This window comes from Macaca mulatta, chromosome 3 (assembly GCF_049350105.2).
Source record: "Macaca mulatta isolate MMU2019108-1 chromosome 3, T2T-MMU8v2.0, whole genome shotgun sequence".
In the NCBI taxonomy this organism is placed as follows: Eukaryota; Metazoa; Chordata; class Mammalia; order Primates; family Cercopithecidae; genus Macaca; species Macaca mulatta.
In genome coordinates, this window is record NC_133408.1 from 182,827,081 (window position 1) to 182,846,729 (window position 19,649).

The following is a 19,649-nucleotide window of genomic DNA, read 5'->3' on the forward strand; positions in this document are numbered from 1 at the left end:
CTCCACGCAGTCCCTGGGTGAGGGCTCCTGGGGACAATGGTTAGGACTCAGGAGAGGGTGGAGTTTTTGCACAGATGTCTGCCCCACCCAGCTCAGTGTGACACTCCAGGCGCAGAGATAGAAGCCTGAGTCACTGAGGAGGAGCTTCTTAGAACTCAGGATGAACCGCCTGTCCTGGGGCCTGGAGGCTGAGAGATTCTGGGGCACCTCAGAGCTGATCTGGTCAACACCAATGGAGTAGAAGAGCAGCTGGAGGCCCCTGCCTGCAGCCTGTCGGTACCAGTATAGGTTAGGGTTTGATGTTCCCTCCACAGTGCACTCCAGAGAAAGCGGGCTGCCCGCAGGCTGCACCAGGGTCGCTGGCCATTGATGAACAGTCTGAGATCTGACCCCTGTGGGAAAGATAAATTGCCATTTTCAGAGATGTGCCCTAGCCTGGCTTGCCTTCCCCAGACAGAGGGGCAGCTCAAGCTCTTGCATGGCACAGGCACCTGGAATCCATCATGGGGAGTAGACCGGGGGATCCAAGGATGCAAAGTATCACTGGGCCAGGGAAGACCAACAGAACAAACTCCTTCCCAGTAGACAGACAGAACCAAGAATCATCAGATCAGCCCTTAAGGCTGAAGCCCCATATCTGTTCCAGACAATCAGAGGAATAGACTCAGGAGTGTCAAACCAACAGCTCAGACTCTGCATTCACGGGATTGCGGTGAGGGTGAGGATGAGAAAAGAGGCTTGCCGGAGAGGAGGGCACCCACCAAAGAAAGTGCCCAGGAGAAGGGCAAGGGGAGAGCAGAGCATCATCCAAGCCAGCCTTTCCTTCAGCTAGTCTGGGGGACAGACGCCTCCTCTTCTGGGCCAGTGACGTGGTCAGGCCGCTCCCTCTGGGAGATCTGCTGCCAGAGCAGAGGAATCTACCCCTTGAGCTGGGGAGGAAACGAGGCTAGTCTTGTTTTAAGAGTGTGGTGAATCACCCCCGGCCTCCCTGGGAACCAGCTGTACTCTGCACTTGGTATCTTCTTTGCATTTCTGCTGACATCCTGGTATGTAAATATATTTAATGACTCATTGTTTACCTGTAAACTAGAGGTAACTCTCTAGCTCCCCTAGGAGACATCAGAAGCCTGGGAAACCTTCAGAGAAACTGTGATACTGAAAGAAGGATGAAAAAGGATTTTAGTTTATCTGAAATTGGAAACTAGAGCTAGACATGTTACCTGGGAGATGAAAGGATAGGGCTCAAGAGATTCAGGTATTTTGGGGTAATCAAAGCAGAAATGCTCAGTTCTGAGGGCAGGAAGCTTCTATGACAGCCAAACAAGGGATCGTCTGCATAATCTTCATCCCTGGCAGACAGGTTTTGAGACCTGGACAGGCAGAATTAACTCCTGAACTGATCAAAGTTGGAATCTGTTCCACGTGCCTCTAACGGCCCAGCTAGATTTAATTTATCCTCTAAATGCAACATGAATAACAGGAAACATCACAGAGCCTTGGAATCATATGGATTTGGGTTCATTTTGCAGCTCTGCTTCTTGCTGGCTTGGGAACTCTCAAGCAAACCCTCATTCTCAATTTTCTTATCTGTAAAATGAAAATAATGATGACGATACCTAAAAATTGTTGAAAGATGCATTTTGCCTGGTGCACTGCAGGCAGGCACTCTTACACGTGTTGGCTTTTTTATTTTTTTCTTTTCTTTTCTTGACTCTAGGAAAAGCCTATGTCTGCAGCAAAGATTGGGAGATTTACAGTGGGATGGGGTGGAAGGTGGGGGCTGAAGGGACCACAGAGCCACAAAAAACACAGTCAAGCCACCAATTCATAATAGCTAAGGATTCATAATAGCTAAGCGTGGGAATCTGCTAGGTAGCTGCTAAAACGTCATTCTGCTGAAGTGGGTCTTAGGACCTTGAGATGCCTGGAGGACACCAGCACACCCTTGGAAACTCCTCTTCCCTCTGTCTTTGCCATGCTCTGTCCTCTGAAGGATTCATATTCAAAACAATTACTCAGTTTGTGTTGGATGTGGTGCAGTGGTTGGAGACGAGAACCCAGGAAAGAAAGCTGTAAAAGCAGCTGAACAGGGAGAATCAGCCTTAAGCAAATAAAGCATCTGTAACACTTTCCCATTTCATCAGGGCCTAGTGATGTCATATGTTTGTTGTTGTTGCTGATGCTACAGTAACACAATTCCAAGTTAATGTTGGGGTTCTTGCTCCTGACAGTTTCGGCTGTAGCACATTTTTTTGTTTGCATTTGAATACACCATATGCATAGGGGAATGTTTTGTTTTTTCTCTTTTCTAAATGGAATTAATCCTCTTATAACATTTATTTAAATGATAAATCAAGTGGTAAATATAGTTTGCTTGCAGTGAACATTTGGAACATATGATGAAAAATAGCTATAGCCAACGCAAGAGCAGTTTTCATTGGCTGTTCTACAGTTGTTCAATCTCAGTTTTTAATAAATCTGGTAATATAATATCTGTGCATATTAGGATTGCAGGGAGTGAGGCCAAAATAAGTATGTGCACACATAACCTGTTCCTTTCTTTCCATTTCTGTTCTCTTTCCTCTTTGCCTTTGAAATTTTTATTTAGTCCTGAGTGGGGATGGGGGGGAGAGAAAGTGGACAGGGGGTGGAGAGAAAGTGGACAGAGGGTGGTGGGAGATACAGGGAGAAAGAACGAGAATTGCTTTTGCTCTCAAGGGTACCACATCATGTTTTCCTTTGGCTGGCAGTCTTTAACACCAGCATATCGCATGAGACCTGACTTCACTCATCAGCTGCATCGGCTCAGTGTCATTACCACGTGTAGAGAGCAATGTAATCCTCCTTCTTAGAGATGTTGCAGCAGATTGGAGGGTGCAGAGATGTATCAGTCAGATCAGAGTAACCAGCTGGCTCCTGGCTCCTGATCATTGTCACAGCTCAGTAGCTGGAAGCTCCTTCCATATGGCTGATGCCTTTAAAAAAAATCTCCTCAGTCTCCATCCCCATCTGCAATACTGTTCAGTTATTCAATCATTTAAGTCATTCATGTATTGAAAAGAGGATGGGGCTATGATCCCTCTGCTCTGTGGCAGTACATCTACAAATGGGAGAGGCCTGGCCGCACATCTGGCCTAGGTCTGGAGGTGTCCTATGGAATTGAAAGCTGGCTGGAACTGTCATCTTAACATGTCCTGGTCATCTTAACGTCTCCACCTCTCTGGCAAGCCTCTTTTCAAATCTTTTTGTTACCATCTTCGGCTTTTTCCCTCCATACTAGATTCTTAATGAATCATTGCCAACAAGAGAAAGCTTTATACATGAAGAGAATGGCAATAAGAATGAACTCATCTTTTTAATTTTAAAACTGGTATATATTCCTATATAATAGGAATGGAGGATACTTGCAAAGCCTATTTGTTCCGCTACAGAAGAGTTTAAAATTACCTGGGCTAATGGAAAGAAGGGAGAGTCAGCCAGTGAGATGCTCCTGAATGCCCTGAATTGTGACTTACCTCTTCTTATCCACATCCTGATCAAGGAAAGGGATGAGAGAGAAGTGGAGAGAGAAGAAATGGAAATTCAAAAGTTTTGACGGCAGAGGAAAATTGTGCTTATTTCCAGAACGAGATGAACAAGGTCCTGGGTCCCTACATGTCATACTGGCTAGAGACTGGTAAGTAGAAATGACTTGTGGTCAGCAGAATAATGGCTCCCAAGGATGTCCACATTCTAATCCCCAGAATCTGTGCATGTGTTAGATTACATGGCAAAGGGGAATTAAGGTTGAAGATGGAATTAAGGTTTCTAATTGGATGTCCTTAAAACAGGGACAGTAGTCAGAATTATCCAGGTGTGCCCCATACAATCATAAGGGTCCTTCAACATGGACGAGAGAAGCAGAAGAGAGTCAAAGAAAGAGATATGGACATGGAAGCAGGCAAGAAATGCCATGCTGCTGGCCCTGGAGGTAGAAGGGGGCATGAGCTAAGGAATGAAGGTGGCCTCTAGAAGCTAGAAAAGGAAAGGAAATGGGTTATCTTCTAGAGCCCTCAGGGAAGAATGCGCCTAGCTGACATCTTGATTTTAACTTGGTGAAACCTGTGTCAGACTTTAGAGTTATAGAACTGTAAGATAATAAGTTTGGGTTATTTTAAGCCACTAAGTCTGTAGTAATTTATTAGAGCAGCAGTGGAAAAAATACATGGCTCTAGAATGTGTCTTAACAGAGGGACCTGAGGTAGTCTCCAACAATCCCCAAAGATCTCAGGATAGATCAGGAATAGCCATTTTCTCATTCAAAGGAAAACAGATTAACTGAGAGAAGCCATCAAGCCTGAAGAGGCATCGTGTTTGAAATGTGTAAGGCACAATGTACCCGCTGTGGATCAACACAACCTCAAGGACAGACAGACACACCGAGGGTCAGCAGATATCAGTGGGGACAAGTGTTGATGACTATGCAAATGAGAGTCATGAAGGAAAGTTAAATGATGACCAAAGACTAAGTACCTTCCCCACAATGCTTTGATAAGTGCTTTTAATGCACCCTGGAATTTAGACACCACCCGGGGAGAAAAGGAAAGGGAGAAAAGCATGAATTGTCTGAGAAATCCCTGAATTAATCATGTATACCCCAATGCAACAGGGATCTAGATATAGAATAATTTTAATTGTAGAAAACAAAATTATATTTTACCCACCCCTATTTGATGCCCATGAATTTCACATCTAGCTTACATGCACATAAAATTCAAGCTTAGATAGGTGGAAAACAGAAAATTAAGAAGTAATATTTGCCTTCTAATAACTTATCTATTGGAGGAAGTAAAAGATAGAAAAGTAGTTCAGATGGCAAATACTAAAAGAGTTAGGAACTTCTGCTTCCACTTATGATGAAGGAACTTCTCAATCTATCCACTGTGTAATATTCCTTGAGCTGCTGTAATAAAGTACCACAAACTGGGTGACTTAAAACAACAGAATTTATTGTCTCATGGTTCTGGAGCCTAGAATTCTAAAATCAAGGTATCAACAGAGCTATGCTCCCTCTGAAACCTGGAAGGAAATTCTTCCTTGCCTATTCCTAGTTTCTGGTGATTTGCTGGCAATTTTTGACATTCCTTAGCTTGCAGCTACATAACTTTAAACTGTCTTTGGCATTACATGGCATTTTCCCTGCGTGTTTCTGTCTTCCCACAGCTGTCATCTTACAAGCACATCAGTCATATTAGGAGTCCACAGTACTCCAGTATGACTTCATCTTAACTAGTCACACTCGCAATGACCCTATTTTCAAACAGAGTCACATTGTGAGGTACTGAGGGTTGGGATGTCAACATATCTTTTACTGGGGTGGTGGGGGGGCGGCAGGTATAATTCAATCCATTATACCCTCCAATAATAAACACCTAGAAAACTGGGCAATATACATGAGATAATTGTTTTCTAATATTGGACAATAGATGGCACAAGACTGTGACCCATAAGAGAAAGGAAACAAACGAGCTGCATGCTATGACCATTTCTGTTTTCTACCCAGAATTTCCTGGGTTGCTGTGCACACAAGAGGGACCCAAGCAGAGCACAGCACCCTGAAATTCTTACTGAGCTGCGGACACAGCTTAGAGAAGAGGAGGCCATGCACGGAAAGAGCCCCACAATTTTCATGCAGTCTCATTGAATCTTTGGGTAAATACTAAGCTGGCATCCATTGGGTGAAACTCCACAGGGGCAGGCAAAGAATAAATACTGGGGAATTAACAACTGCTGGTGAACTACAGTATGAATAATTACTAGATCTTGGTCAAGGCCGAGAGAGAGACAGCTCTGAGCAATCAGAATAGCTTTGTTGAATACCTGGAATATTTAACAGGTATCCTAGGAAGCCCATAACTTAGAGTAGGACTCAAATGACATAGAATAAGTCTACCATCCATTAACCCTAACAAAGCTTAGAAGAGCCCTTGAAAGGAAAAGCAGACAAGTTGACCTACAAGCAAGTCAACTGCCCACTAGAATAAAGCTCAACACTCTTTGAGAGAAGAAAACAAAATTCAGACAATAACAAAGTAACATTCATAATGTTGAGCATCGAGTGAGAAATTATGGGATATACTTAGAAGCTGGAAAATGTGTCTATACTAAGTAGTAATATTAGGCAATTGAAATCAACCCAGAAATAACAGAGATGGTGAATCAAAATAATGGGACTTATAAATAGCTATTATATTAAAATGGCTATTATTAAATATGTTCAAGGATTTATAGTAAAACACCACATAATGAAGAAAGAAAGAGAAACTATAAAAAAGCTAAGTAGAACTTCTAGATCTGAAAAATATCTGAAATGAAAATTTTGCTAGATAAGCTTAAATTGGAGTAGACACTATGGGATAAATGTCTATGCACATGAAATCAGGACAACAGAAACTCAAAACGAGAGAGGGGGAAATAATGCTAAACAACTACAAAAACTGGAAGAGGTCTCAGGGAACTCTCAAACAATATCAAGTCACCTAGCACACATATCACTGGAGTCTTCAATATAAAGGAGAGAAAGTGGTGGCAGAAAACAATTATTTTTAAAATAGTGGCCAAAATGTTTCATACATGATAAATAATATCCACCTACAGATCCAGGAAGCTTAGCAAAACCCAAACAGAATAAGCCCATACAAGTTTGTTTATGAAAGAGATTACTTACAGGTACGAGGCTCAGTGTAACTTTCACACAAGAGACGGACTGTGAGATGGTCCTTGAGAAGGCATAGGGTTTTAGACTGATAAAAATGACATTAAAAGGCAAGAAAGGATGAATGGTGCAGAAATGACCAAAGGTACAGAGACTGAAAGTACAGGACATCAGTGAAGAATAGTAAGAAGACGAACCTAAAGGGAGAGGAAGAGAATGCATGAAGATAGGTTACAGTAAAATTTCCTAAAGCTTAACATGTCCGTGTCTGAGGGAATTCTATGATGGAGTAACAGAGGCTGAATTTACCCTCAAACCTGAAACAATTAAAATGCATGAAATATATGAAACACTGGACAACAGATGGCTCAAGACCGTGATCCTTGAGAGAAGTGAAATGAATAAAGTGAACTCTGTGATGGCCCCAGTTTATAGCCTTTTTCAGGCAGTATTACAGGGAGGAGAAGCCCAAACAGCATCTGGCAGGCTTTCTGAGTTAAGGAGACTTGTATTCAGGGTCTGAGGAGGCCGAAATGGCTAAAATTCCAGGGAAGAGACCCAGGGAGGAGAAAGTGGTAGGTGGGAAGAGCTCTGGAATGTGCATCGGACTCCCAGTGACTCTTCAACTGCTCTGACCAGTGCATACAAGAAAACAACCTGAGGCCAGGGAAAGACCACTTGATGGATCAAGCAGAACCATCTCAAAGTCCACAAGGTACCAGGAACAGATGGTGTTTCCATCAACCAGCGTGGGAGACCTCCTAACACAGAGGGCCTTGAGGAGAATTCTCAGAAGCGGATCACCCCAGTACGGAGGGCGGGAGGGCAAATTTGCTGTACACTAAAGGTTGTCCTAGATACAACTTACAAAGCTTCAAAACAAGACTCAGAAATATCAAATTGTTTCTATGTAATCTATCTGCATCACAAAATAAAGTCTCAGATTTCTTTAAGGGATACAAATACTCCAGTAGCTAGAAACATCAAATTCAAATATCTGATACCCGATTTTAAAAAGCCATATATGCAAAGAAACAGAAAAATATGGGTCATAAGGAGGAGAAAAACACCCAACAGAAACAGATCCAGAAATGATACACATGATGGAGTTAGCAAACAAGGCTATTAAATATATATTCAATATGTTCGGCAGGATAGAAGAGAGTGTACCTATGTTAAGAAGAGACATGGAAAATTTGAAAAAGACTGAAATAAAACTTCTTCCAATGCAAAATACAATGAATGTGATTTTATAATATACTGGATGGCATTAACAGCAGATTAGGTATCTCAGATCGAACTTAAAGATGAGGTAATAGAAATCATCTAGGATGAAAACAGAAAGAAACTGACTTTAAAAAAGTGAGCAGAGCATCAGTGAGCTATAGAACAGCATTAAGTAGCCTAATATTGAGAGTCCTATGAAACTGGAGGACTAATGCAGAAAAAAGAAATTGAATAACTAATAGCTGAAGCAGTTTTGAATTTAATGAAAAGGAACAGCCACAGATTGAAGAAGTTTCACGAACTCCAAGCACAAGTAACATGAAGAACACTTTAACAAGATACTTTATTGCTGGATTGCTTAAAACTAATAATTAAAGAAAAATCTTGAAAAGCAGCCAGAGAATAAAAGACACACTATGTACAAATGAACACAGTTAAGAATGACTGCAGTCATCTCACTAGAAACAATTCAGGCAAAAGAGTGTGAAGAAACATCTTTAAATTATTTAAAGAAAAAAATCCTGTTAACCTAGTACTCTAGATCCAGTGAAAATATCTTTCAAAAACATTGGCACAATAAACTTCTCAGACATACAAAAACTAAAATAATTCTTCGCCAGGAGACACATACACTACAAGAAATGTTAAAGGATGTCTTTCAGACAAAATGAAAAAGAGTCCAGATGGAATTGGTAAGCCAGCTCCCTGTGAGGGATAAAAAGGAAAAAAGGGAAAAGCCTGGATTTATAGCATTTTGACCAATTTTATGAATATAAACATTCCCACCATGGCCAAATTCAAACAAACAACGATTTTTAACGACTGGTTCACAAAATTTCTGAATATTTAACAACTGGGTCCTATGAGCTGATACAAACCAACTACAGACTATTACAGATAGAATATCATTAGTAAATATGTAATAAATATAAAAAACAGTATTTGTGTTATTTTAAAAATCTCTTTTAAAATAATTGACTTTCTATTTCCAGCGAAAACAAAGTAAGGGACAAAATATATAAAGCACTAGTTTTCAAGACATTAGACATTAGGCAAGGAAGGACAAGAAAAAATGAAGTAAGTTTTATAATAACCCAAGCTTACCACCTTCAGACGATTTCCAGGCCATGGCACACAGAGGGGAAATCCAGGGGGAAACCATCAAACTCCTCCAGTCAAGGAGACACAACTGAGAGGAGAATAAGGCAAGTAGAGTTCACAGGGCTGAGGACAGCAGAGGAGAGAGATGGGCAGAGAGAATTTGTGAGGTCTTCAGAGGGCCCACCCTCAGTATTCACAGGGTATTAACAAGACTATGAATGTGAGAAAACCATCTGAGATTGGGAAAATAACCATACAAAGGATTAAAGAGAACAGTAACTGAATTTCCTGTAGGGCCAGGAATAGGGTATAATTTCACCAGCCAAACTCAAAAACATTAAAATTCATGGGGCATAGGGACAAGAGTGTTTTGTGTCAGAAGGGTTTTGGCTCACAAGTGGAGAATAATGATCTCTAAACTAAACGCTGCTCTGCTGTCATCTAATAAATGATTAAAACTAGGTACAAAAGAATCAGATTATTTCAAGAAATGTAACTGTATTCTAAAACAGAGCTCAAAAATATTTATAGAAAAATAAAAAGTCCAATACAATTAAAACTCAATGTATGGAATAAAATAAAAAAATTACCAGGCATACAAAAAAAGCAGAAAAATGCAATGCATAATGAAAGGAAAAACTGGAACAGATGTTAGTAAAAAAAAAAGATAATTTAACTTAAAAATAAAAAAGTTAAGCTAGAGATGTTAAGTAGACATAGAAGATATTTTTAAAAGCCCCAAATCCAACTTCTGGAGATGAATATGACAATATATAACATTAAAAATACACTGAATTAGATTAATGATAGATTAGACAATGTAGAAGAAAATACTAGTAACCTAGGAAGATATAGCAACAAAGGCAAACCAAAAATGGAGGATAGAGGAAATAAAATAATTTTTGAAAGGAAACAGACAATTAACTGTTACAGGACAACTTCAAGTAAACTAACATAACTGGTTTTAAAAGAAGAGAAGCAAGATGGGAAGAAAGAAAAAATTATTAGAAGAAATCATGACTGAAAAGTTTCTAAATTCAATAAAACTCAAACCTCACATATCCAAGAAGCTTGACAAAACTCAAGCACACATACACAAAATGTACCAAAGAATATCATAATCAGATTTCTGAAAATTAGTGTTAAAGAGAAAAATCTTAAAAGCAGCCACAGGATAAAAGCATGTTTTGTACAGTAGAATAAGATAAAGATGACAGAAGATTTCTTGGTGAAAACAAAGCAAGTGAGAACACAGTAAAGCAACATCTTTAAAATACTGAAAGAAAATACTGTCTTTTTGATAATGACCAGCCTAACAAATGTGAGGTAATATTTTATTGTGGTTTTGATTTTCATTTTCTCTAATGATTACTGATGTTGAATACCTTTTCATATCCCTGTTGGCCATTTGAGTTTCTACTTTAGAAAAATGTTGAATAATCAAAAAGGATGATTAGTGATGTTCAGCACCTTTTCATATACCTGATTATCTTCTTTGGAAAAGTGAAAAAATGAAAACACATATATTCTTTGGAAACAGGCTCTTTGCCTTTTTTTAAAAATGGATATTAACCCTTTATCAGACATCTGGTTTACAAAATTTTCTCCCATTTCATGGTTTGCTTTTTCATTTTGTTCATTGTTACTTTTGTCATTAAGAAGCTTTTTTAGTTTGATGCATTATCATTTGTTTATTTTTACTTTTGTTATCTGTTCTTTTGTTGTTACATCAAAAAAATTGCTAAGACCAGTGTCATGAAGCTTTTTTTAATGTTTTCTTCTAAAAGTTTTGCAGTTTCAGATCTTACATTTAAATATTTAATACATTTAAAGTTGATTTTTTGTCTATAGTGTAATATAAGGGTTCAGTTTTATTTTATTTTTTTGGATATGAATATTCAATTTCCCCAGTACCAATTATTGAAGAGGCTACCCTTTCCCCATTGTGTACTCTTGGTGCTTTTGTCAAGCATACATATACGCTTGTTGACCATATATGTGTGGGTTTATTTCTGGGCTTTCTGTTTGGTTCCTTTATTCTATATGTCTGATTTTAAGCCAATACCATACTGTTTTGATTACTATAGCTTTGTAATATAACTTCAGACTGGAAAATGTGATGCCCTCAGCTTTCTTCTTTCTTCTTAATATTGCTTTAGCTATCTAAAGCAATATTTAATCTGTGAAAATGCCACTGGAAATTTCGAAGAGATTGCATTCAATCTGTAGATGACTTTGGGTGGTGTGGACATTTTCACAATATTGACCCTTCCGATCTATGAAGATAGGATAGATTTCCATGCATTTGTATCTTCTTCAATTTCTTTCATCAATGTTTTACAGTTTTTAGTGTACAGATCTTTTACCTCCTTGGTTAAATTTATTCTAAGGTGTTTTATTCCTTTTGATGTTTGTAAATAGGATCATTTTCTAAGTTTCTCTTTTACATAGTTTATTGTCAGTGTACATAAATGGAATTGATTTTTGTATGTTGATTTTGTATTTTGCAACTTTAATAAATTTGTTTATTAGTTCTAATAGGTTTTTGCTAGAGTCTTTAGGGTTTTATATAATTCAAGATCATATCATCTACAAACAGAGATAGTTTTACTTTTGTTCTAATTTAGACACCTTTTATTTCTTTTTCTTTAACAATTGCTCTAACTAGGAATTCCAGTACTATGTAGAATAAAAGTAACAAGGTGGCATATTTGTCTTGATCTTGATCTTAGAGAAAAGCCTTTTGGCCGGGCGCGGTGGCTCAAGCCTGTAATCCCAGCACTTTGGGAGGCCGAGACGGGCGGATCACGAGGTCAGGAGATCGAGACCATCCTGGCTAACACAATGAAACCCCGTCTCCACTAAAAATACAAAAAAATTAGCCGGGCGTGGTGGCGGCGCCTGTAGTCCCAGCTACTCGGGAGGCTGAGGCAGGAGAATGGCGGGAACCCGGGAGGCGGAGCTTGCAGTGAGCCGAGATCACGCCACTGCACTCCAGCCTGGGCGACAGAGCGAGACTCTGCCTCAAAAAAAAAAAAAAAAAAAAAAGAAAAGCCTTTCAACTTGTTACAATAAATGTACTACATTTATTGTGTTAAAGTATATTTCTTTTATACCCAATTTGTTGAGAGCTTTTGTCATGAAAAGATGTTGAATATTGTCAAATGCTTTTTCTGCATCCATTGAGATGATTATATGGTTTTTGTTCTTCACTATGTTAATATGGTGTATTATATTTTTTGATTTGTATATGTTGAACCATGCTTGCATCCCAGTGATAAATCCCACTTCATCATAATGTATGATCATTTTAATGTGATGTCAAATTCAGTTTGCTGGTATTGTATTGAGAATTTTAACAACTATATTCATCAGAAATATTGTCCTGTAATTTTCTTTTCTTGTAGTATCCCTGTCTGGTTTTGGTATCAGGTAATTCTGGCTTCACAAAATGAGTTTAAAAGGACTCCCTCTCCTCCAATATTTTGGAAACATTTAAGAACGATTAGCATAAGTTCTTCTTTAAATGTTTGATAGAATCCAGCAGTGAAGCCATCAGGTCCTTGGCTATTATTTGATGGGAAAAATTTTATTATGAATTTAATCTCCTCAATCATCGATGTGTTCAGATTTTTTTCTTCATGATTCAGTCTTAGTAGGTTGTCTGTGTCTATTATCAACTTCTTCTAGGTTATCCAATTTGTTGGTGTATAACTGTTCATAGTAGTTTCACAATTCTTTGTATTTCTGTGTTATCAGTTGTAATGTCTTCTCTTTCATTTTGGATTTTAATATAAAAAAGAATCAAGTAGTACAAGTTACATTATCTCTCTCCAGTGGGATTATATTAGAAATTAATAGTAGAAAAATCTGGAAAATCTCCAAATACTTGGAAACTAAATACATGTATATAAACTACCTATGGGTCAAAGAATAAATCGAAGGAGGAATTATAGAGTATTTTGTAGTAAATAAGGATAAAAATGCAATATATCAAAAATTTTTGAAATGTAGCTAATTCAGTACACAGAGGAGAACTTACAGCACTAAAATACTTACATTAGTGTACAGTAAAGGATTAACTTTGACCCAAGAAAGTTTTGGTCCTCCCTTTTCCCCAGGTTTTGGATCATAACTTTTAAACCCTTGGAATGCCCTGCCTGATTAAAATAACTTTGTTTATCTGGGGGGTTTTGGACCACACCAGACAGTCTATGCTAACAATGATTTATGGTAGGGACCTTAGGCTACACAGTGTATTAATGCATCCAAACCCCTGTAAAAATCTCTGGGCAAACCTCCAATAAAAACTCTGGATACAAAGCTCAGGTGAATGACTCCAGTTTTAAAAATTCAAGATTTGTATGAAACCACCAATAACTAAAGTAATATTGAGAAAAAAGAAAATACTTTATGCATGCTGTGATACATTACTGTGACACATCATTGCTGAGAGAAATAAATGTTGTTTGCACAACTCTACTGGGCACAACTGGAAGCTGCATGCCTAGGCTCTCTTGAACTCTGCTCTATGAGCCCCTTCCCTTCGCTGTCTTTAATCTGTATTTCCACTCTAATAAACTGTGAGTATGGTGGACTTCTTGAATTCTTTGAGTCCTTCCAGTGAATCACTAAATAGGAGTGATTTAGTGGAGTCCTTTTGAATTTGCCAGTAGAAAATGAAAGTTCTCAAATCAATGACCTCAGATTTCACCTTATAAACTAGAAAAAGAAGAGCAAATTGAGCCTAAAATTAAGCTAAAGAAAGAAGGTGATAAATATCAGAGGAAAAATTAGTGAAATGGAGAACACAAAACCAATTAAAAAAAACAAAACAAAAATTCATAGGGTGTTAGCAGACTAATCAGGAAAAAGAGAGAAAACATAAATTACTCATATTAGGAATGAGAGAGAAGGTACTGCTACAAAATCTACAAGTATTAAAAGAATGTTAAAGGAATATTATAAACAATTTTATGTCAAAAAATTTTGAGCAGAATAGAGAATCCAAAAGTAGATCCACACATATTTGAACAACTGACTTTCAACGAAGCTGAAAAGGCAGTTCACGGGGAAAGAATAGTTTTTCAGTAAATGGTTCTGGAGCAATTAGCTAACCATATGCAAAATAACAGCAATAAACCTCAACCTTGCCTTGGTGGTGCATGGCGGTCCCAGCTGCTCGGGAGGCTGAGGCAGGAGAACTGCTTGAACCTGGGAGGTGGAGGTTGCGGTGAGCCGAGATTGTGCCATTACACTCCAGGCTGAGCGACAGAGAGGGACTCCATCTCAAAAAAAAAAAAAAAAAAAAAGAACAAAGGCACAGGCCCACACAAAGACACAAATTTTCATACCAACTTTATTTATAATAGTCAAAACTTGGAAAAAATCCGATTGCCTATTAATGAGTGAACAAATGATGAAATTGTGGTGTATTCACACAAAGGAAAATTAGCAATAAAAAGAATGAACTATAAAATTTAAAGTAACATAGATAAATCTCAAAATAATATGATGAATAAAAGTAAAGAAACAAAAAAGAGTACATACTTTATAATTGCATTATATTAAATTCTAGGAAATGCAAAGAAATGTATAGTAATAGAAGAAGCACTCTATCAGTGTTTGTCTGAGAACAGCATGGAGAGAAGGATGGAATTATAAAAGGCCACAAGGCTATTCGTAATAGCAAAGACATGGAATCAACCCAGGTACCCATCAATGGTAGATTGGATCAAGAAAATATGGTACATATACACTATGGAATGGTGTGCAGCCATAAGAAAGAATGAAATTATGTTCTTTGCAGCAAAATGGATGCAGTTGGAGGCCATAATCCTAAGCAAATTAATCCAGGAACAGAAAACCAAATATCGCATGTCCTCACTGAAATGTGGGAACTAAACATTGAGCGTATGTGGATATAAACAATGGAACAATAGACATTGGGAACTACCAGAAGGGGGAGAGAGAGAAGGGAATGTGTTTTGAAAAACTACCTATTGGGTACTATCTTCTGTGCCTGGGTGACAGGATCTGTACTTCAAACCTCAGTACAAACCTCAGTATTAAGCAATATTCCCATGTAACAAATCTGCACATGTTCTGCCTGTATCTAAAATAAAACTTGAAATTTAAATAAATAAATAAATAAATAGCAGGCCACAGTAAAACTTTTGGAGGTGATGTGTAAGTTCCTTAGATTAATTTTTATGATGGTTTCCCAGGTATTTGCATATGTCAAAGCTTATCAAATTGTACATTTTAAAGATGTCTATTGTTTGTCAAGTGCATTTTAATAAAGCTCTAAAAGAAAGAATAATTTTTAATACAGTGTTTGAACAATAGAAAACCACTGAGAAAATTTAAGCAAGACAGTGTCAATAACTAATATCACATTTTAACTAATTAACCACAATTAATCACAATCAATCAGTAGGAAAAGGTTTTGTGCTGAAGATTTTCCAGAGATAAGTAAGCAAGTATATCATGCATGCAGTGGAGCAGGGCAGAGCCTCATAAAATCCCTCTTAAATAAGTCTGTTCTTTTGCCAAATTTCCATTCTGGTTGCCAGCTACCTTTTTTCTCCTCTTTCTTTCCACAGCCACTGCCATCCTCATTATAGCCCCAGACAATTCAGCTCTTGACAGTGTATCCAGCGAAACAAAAGTGTAACAGCAGATCAGCCCCACTTGGAAAGCAGGTGCATAGCCACGTCTTTCCATACAAGCTCAGTCCTTCCTGAAGTTGCCCTCTCACCTACTCCCCTACATCAAAAGTGACTCATCAAAGTATTCAGTAGACAAAATTAGTCTCTATCCAGGGAGAATTCGCTACTTGGAAAATAAGATGTTCTCTTTCTCATTACATACAAAAAAAAAAAAGTTGATAAAATCACAGAATTCAGTTTGAGAGAGAGGAAGATACTAAATGTCATTTGGCGTTCTGACCTTGAAGTCACATTGAGTCCAATTCAATCAGAAAATTGCAAGTGAAAAACTGGATTTTTAATGAAACACCAGGACTAGAAATACTGACTTTGGGGGTCATCTGCCGAGAGAAAATAGCTGAAATGTTTGGAATGGATGAGATCTCCAAAGCAACAAGTGAAGAAAAATGAACAAAGGTCCAAAAATAAAAATTGTTGGACATCCACGCTTATAGGTAAAAGGAGGGGAGAAGTAAGCTTAAGAAATTAAGAAAGTAGTTCTAGAGGGAAGACAAGAAATGGGATGGTATCTTGGAAGTTCAGAGAAGACTGTGGGTACAAAGAGGTGGCAGCAGGATTTAAAAGAACTTTAAAAATTCAGTAAAATTAGGACTGAATGACCTCACTGATGTCGTTGACTACAGGAGGTGAGACTACCAGATTCAGAGCACTCATTTGACAAGTTTAGGAGCAGAGCGAGCAAGGGAGAGGTTAAAGGGAATGGTAGAGTTGAATACGGTCTTTTATTCCAACATGTTTACAGTCTGATTATATAGAAAGCCAAGAGGAAGAACTATATAAAGACAGGAAAATTGAAGATGCTAAAGAAAGAAGATATTTGAGAAACAAAGAGGCACGCGGATTAATTCTTGGGCATCTAGAAAGGGGAACTTTTTTCCTCTGAAATAGGAAAAGAAAAGAAAATGCATAAAAGATAGACCTGCACTGAGGAAGGCCAACATACATACAGACAGAGGCTAGATCTAATGATCAGCTGAATGTAATACTTTTAAAAACCCACCATTTCACCCATCAGACTGGCATAATTAAAAGACTCAATAATATCTGATGTTGGCAAGCATGTAGGGGAATCACATGCTCTCATGCACAGCTGGAAAGTAAACTGCAACAGTCTTTGTGGAGCGTAATTTGGCAATGTTTATTAAAACTGCACATGGCCGGGTGCTGTGGCTCACGCCTGTAATCTGAACACTTTAGGAAACCAAGGCGGGCAGATCATGAGGTCAAGAGATCGAGACAATCCTGGCCAGCATGATGAAACTCCATCTCTACTAAAAAAAAAAAAAAAAAAAAAAAAAAAAAAAACCAGTACAAACATTAGCTGGGCATTGTGGCGCGTGCCTGTAGTCCCAGCTACTTGGGAGGCTGAGGCAGGAGAGTTGCTTTAACCTGGGAGGTAGAGGTTGCAGTGAGACAAGATCGTGCCACTCCAACCTGGCGACAGTGCAAGACTCCATCTCAAAAAAGAAAAAAAAAACCGCACATAATATTCGACTCAACAAATTACTTCTCAGAAACAATTCCATAAAAATACATGCATATGTGGGCAAAAAATTTTGCCAGGATTTCTGTTATAGCCTTATAAAGGGCAAAATATAGGCAATATGTAAATAACCATCAGTAGAGAAGTGGACAGATAAATATCCATAACATACATTTTAACAACAGTTAAAATGAACGAAATAGAACAAGATGTGGTAACATGGAAATATCCCCAAGGTATGTTGTTCAGTAAAAAAGTAAGTTGCCAAGTAATATGTACAAAGCGATATGGTTTATATCAAAACACATGCAAAACATACACAAAGCAGTTAGCATACACGTAGGTAGATAGATAGATAGAGATGTATTTGTGCCTATACACACATACACACAGACACACATTCATTCATTCAACCAAGAGTAATGGGGTGCCAACTATCCATTTCCATAAAGTTTATTTTAGTAGAGAATGCAAATACATAGAGAGAAAAGGGACCGGAAAATGCACACAAGGTTGATAATAATGGTTATTTCTGGAAAAGAGAGCAAGAAAGAGAAGTGTCAAGATAATCTTTGATCTGCAGTATTTATATTTTTGAGGTACATGTATTTTTAGACTGTTTATTGAGAACCACCAATTATGAGTCCAACTTGCACTCCACTTATTTGAGCAGGTAAATAAGAGAATTCAGAACATTAAGCTCAAACTCCAATTCCTTTGCTTAAGTCTACATAAATACCTATTGAGAATAGCACCAAAAAGCAGTCAGAATGAGAGGAAAGGAAAAGAAGGAATGATGTGAATGGATGATCCCAGAAAGAGTGATACTATGTGGATTGAACATGCTGGAAATTTTTTTAAAATGTCGAGAAAGACCTGTCTTGTGAGACAAAGGCATGCAGTTTTTGTCCTATGTGGTGTAAGATTTAAGATCCTAAAGGGTTACTCAGTAGATAGACTGTCCTCATAAATAAAGGCCAGAGAAAGAGAAACGAGAAAAGAACACTAATCAGTTACTGAGTCATCTCTGGATGCGAAAATAGATCAACAGAGAATGTTAAGTCATAGATTTCAAGGGGTCTGTAGACATTAAAGGCAAAGACCTCAAAGAATGACAAGCAGAGATAGGGTGGTAGAGATCGTCAAAAGTACATCAGTCCCCCACCACCCACCAGGGCCTGTCCTGTGGTGTTGGTTTTGGAGATTCATTGGTAGAGAAAAGTAGAAATTTTAGTATCCAAAGAGAAAAATCATGGTTTAGATAGGGCAAGGATGTGAATCTAGAAAAACACTGAGAAAACAAGAGAACAGCGTGTACAACACAGCAGACATTAACTATATAATGGGATCCACCATAGGGATGAGACTGGATGTGACCAACAGGATGACTCAAAAGAACCAAGTCAAAACAGCCAGGATGGGGGTCCAGTACACTGACTCTGGGAGTGGTTAATTGGGATAATGGAAACATTGGGGCAGCAAAAAGAGGAACCATTCAGAGGAAAGTCAGAATGAGGACTGAGGTCTCTGGTTGCTGTCACTCCCAGAGCAAGATACATCAAAGAAGGAAAATCAAGTTCAAGGAGCAAGAGGTCAGCATATGTGTGCACAAACACAAACACACACACACACCCCTGCATACACACACATATATGCATGCACGCACACGCACACTTTCATACATGCACCCTAAGATTCCAAACGTAAGGACTGCAGTGAGTCATACCAGCAGCAACAATCATTTGATCTGTCAGGTATGTTTATTTGTGACTATGTTATGAAGAGAAGTGAGGATGTGAGAAAGTTTTACTTCATATCTCTGCTTAAAATCCTGCTGTGCTCTGTTAAAAGTGATGTGCTATATTATAATCGAATTGTCACTGACTAAAGGATGTTGAGACAGAAGAAATGTGGAAAAAAATGTAGGAAAGTAAGGAGTTACCAAAAGAGGTGTCTATGAAAAACAATAAACTTCATGTGCAATCTGAAAATAAATGACAAAGAAAGTCCCAAGTCAGTTTTGAAATTAGTAGACCAGCCTGACCAACATGGTGAAACCCCATCTCTACTAAAAATACAAAAATTAGCTGGGCGTGGTGGCACACGCCTGTAATCCCAGCTGCTTGGAAGGCTGAGGCAGGAGAATCGCTTGAAGCCGGGAGGTGGAGGTTGCAGTGAGCCGAGATCGTGCCATTGCACACTGCACCCCAGCCTGGCAACAGAGAAACTCCCTCTCAAAAAAAAAAAAAAAAAAAAAAAAAAATTAGTAGCCTAAAGAGATATAAAGGACGTATAATTTATTTTATTCTTAACAAATAACATATTATATTATGAATACTTGCTGTGTCCAGGTGCCATCTAGTTGTTTTTAACATTATCACCCTTAAAATAAAGCTACATAATCCTGAGAGGC

The 19,649-nt window shown here is 38.3% G+C and overlaps 2 long non-coding RNA genes across 4 annotated transcripts; one reads left to right on the plus strand and one right to left on the minus strand.

Moving 5' to 3' along the window:
- The first annotated feature begins 387 nt into the window (after window positions 1–387).
- LOC106997709 (uncharacterized) lies at window positions 388–19,242 on the plus strand. Of its 3 annotated transcripts, none has more exons than XR_013415661.1 (3): window positions 388–1,046; window positions 3,542–3,676; window positions 15,628–19,242. It is a non-coding gene; the product is annotated as an uncharacterized LOC106997709 (long non-coding RNA). The 3 variants fall into 3 exon arrangements; XR_013415662.1 differs by lacking the exon at window positions 15,628–19,242 and adding an exon at window positions 14,601–15,349; XR_013415660.1 differs by lacking the exon at window positions 15,628–19,242 and adding an exon at window positions 5,543–11,560.
- LOC144340002 (uncharacterized) lies at window positions 8,110–14,607 on the minus strand. The gene is made up of 2 exons (XR_013415668.1): window positions 12,078–14,607; window positions 8,110–11,762 (listed from the first exon to the last, which is right to left on the minus strand). It is a non-coding gene; the product is annotated as an uncharacterized LOC144340002 (long non-coding RNA).
- Window positions 19,243–19,649: the final 407 nt, after the last annotated feature.